Below are 3,008 nucleotides of genomic sequence, written 5' to 3' on the forward strand. Positions count from 1 at the left end.
GTGGGCTCGCGGGCCGCTCTCCGCCCCGGTGCCCCGTCATTAACCTCCCCGCTGGGTCCCGGCCGCACCACGCGAATGCCTCGTTGGCCTGCCTTGGCCCTGGACTCGTGGGAATGAAAGCCTTGAGTGCATGGGAGCCCAGTCGGACAGCTCCTGTGAGCTCTGCAAGAAACTCAAAATCCCGGGCGGTTCGTGGCATGGTTTTCAGAGGTCCTAAGACAAGAAATGACTAAATCTACCATAATCCCAACCGAGATCAGCTGACAGGAGGTGTGAGGGTGTCTTGCTTTTCTAACTGAAGAAGAACAGAATATGCTTAAACCAGGATAAGGGTATAAAACTCTACTCCTGGAAAATACTGTAGAATATTTTTTTCCAGGGTGATCTTTTTATCTGTCATTGGGAAGTACCTTAGTACAGCCTGGATGTGAGAAAGAGGTGGAAGTTTCAGACCACAGTAAATAGAATTTTCATTGATTTTTTTCTAAGAAATGAATAGATGTATAGAGTCATCCTGCCATCATTTAAAAACCTGCTAGCGGTGTCATGAAAATATCCCCATCCTTCATTTAAAAGCATATGTCAGGAGAAAACAGCAAAGAAAAATTGCAGGACTCTCATATTGTCAATTTTCATATCAAGCAATCATTACAGAACATTTCTCTTCAGATGCACCATATTTTGCACCGTTACTCTTTTTTGATGTCTGTAGAAAAAAATAAATCTGAAAACTGGCAGTTGGCTGACAGCACTCAGTCAGTCGTCTATCCAAGGTGATCCAAAGCACAGATGTGAACAGCACAGATGACTTATGAAAGTAACCATAATTTCAGATGCTCCATAACCTATAAATACGAACGGAGGGGATAGAAGGAGGCAGATGAATTAGAAACAAATGACTCCAGAAATAAATTTATTTTGTGCATCAGCTGACCGTGGTAGCAGCCAGCCTTTATAGCAGCATAATGCAGTCTGAAGAACATTCAGAATTTGCTTTGTTGATGATGTAATTACTGTGAAGTCCAAGACAGGTCTAAGTTGTAGCTTCAGTTGAAGTAAAAAGCAGGTGCCAGTGTAGCTCCATTAAGTTAATGACAGTAGCCTTTTCAGAGAACTTGGCCTTGTAGTCTTTCTTCACAGAGAAGAAAAAAGGATCTTTTGCAATCTTTACGCATGTGCAGCAGCAGTGAAACAAGGAAATTTTGCATTTCAGAATGCTTCAAAGCTACATCAAGTCATCAAGCAATCCAATGCAAATGTCCATGATTGTACAATCTCAGTTGTAAAGGCCTATATACATTTTAAATAGATCAATTACTGCATATTCAAGAACAGAAACAAGCTGTAAGAACTTCTGCTTATTGCCGCATGCCCTGAAACTGGTTCAAAGATGCTTATCTCTAAGCAGTCTTTTCCATCCTGCTTTTATTTTTTACACCAAATGATATGTAGTTTCCCAAATGAGTTGCTGGAATTGGAGGAAATGTTCCACTTTCTTTGCCAGTTTAGCAGCCTCCGCACACAGTGTAGGAATTAAGTGCAATTGCAGTCCTCGCAATGTTCCCCTTCTTTACCTTTACATGCACTAGATGAAAAACTGACAAGTCTGAATTTGTCAGTAACAGGCCACAGAACACATACATACGAATCTGAAAAAAAAAAAAACCCCACCAAAATTATCTAATGGACATTGTCTTCCTGTTAATAACGGACCTGTTAATAAAGTTGGTTGAAAGTTGAGGTAGGTACAATTTACAATACATTGCCGCATTTGCTTGTAGCTGAAAAACTGGCTTAAGCTAAAAATGTAAAAATAGGTAAAAACTGAAATTAAAAATTGCTGCAAAAGTAAGTGCAGCTTCTTAAGCTAATGCACCTTTCAGGATCTCATTCTTAGCCTTTTCATGGGAGGTGCCGGGGAAGTGCTGCTCTGTTCAGAGTGCTGTGGCTTTGTTGTGTGGTTTTTTAATGTAAATATGCACTGGAGTCCACCAGCTCACCAGACTGCAGGAAGGAAGCAAAAACGAAAGCAGAAGTTTCCTTATCATGTTTCCCTACAAATGTCTTCCCAAATTCAGTCTCCAGACTTCAGAATTCCAGGCTGGAAAATGAGCTGTAATTATATCTACATGTGAATCCAGGACTGTCTGAAGTTTACAGGCCCTAAGGTATGTTATATCAGCAATAGATTTCCGTGCAGTGAACCCCTGGCCAGGAGTCGCATCCGCAGTAGAAGTGGAGAAGACAGAGCCTGGCCATGCGTCACTGGAGGTAGTCCTGTGCCTAACTGTGGGGACTGCTGGGCTGGTTTGCAGCAGTGATGGGTCAACCTCAGCCCTGGAGGAAGCCTCGACTGGTTGGTTTCTCTCTGAAGTTATCACTGCTGATGACATTTTTCTGCTCTGCCTAGTTTCATCACCTAACAGATATTTTGAAAATGATCGAATTAGCTTGCACAGAAGAGTGGCAAAGAGCACAATTTAAAACTTGTAACTCTTAAGTGATCTGTAATAGCTGCCTAGCCACTGCACTTCCAAGCTGAAAACTACTTCTCCTTACTAACATTTGATGTTCTTTAAAAAGGTGAATTATCTAAATAGTTTGGGCTTTATTTAACAGAAATTTCCAATAAACCTCATTCCGTCACTTTGAGTTATGTCACTTTGTGCCATGTGACATGAGTGCTTTGATGTAAGTTTGACAGGCAGTGCCAATGCTGACATGTCAGTCTGAGAAGTTATGACAAATTATATGTTACAGATATTTTTAAAACTACTGCAGGTTGCCAAGAAAAAAAAGTCTAAAATGCGTAATTACACTGGGTGCATCTTTAGATTGAAAACAGTTTATTCAATTCACATAGTTGTATTGATTCAATGTTCATGTTGACACTAAATAAAAAAAAAAAGAAAGGAAATTTATATTGAAATTTCCCAACTAGCTCTAGTTACAATATATCCTATAGCAAAGGAAAATGAGATGTGTTAATCTAATATTTTTTTAAACAC

This window comes from Egretta garzetta, unplaced genomic scaffold, assembly GCF_000687185.1.
Source record: "Egretta garzetta isolate BGI_Z169 unplaced genomic scaffold, ASM68718v1 scaffold56, whole genome shotgun sequence".
Taxonomy (NCBI): domain Eukaryota; kingdom Metazoa; phylum Chordata; class Aves; order Pelecaniformes; family Ardeidae; genus Egretta; species Egretta garzetta.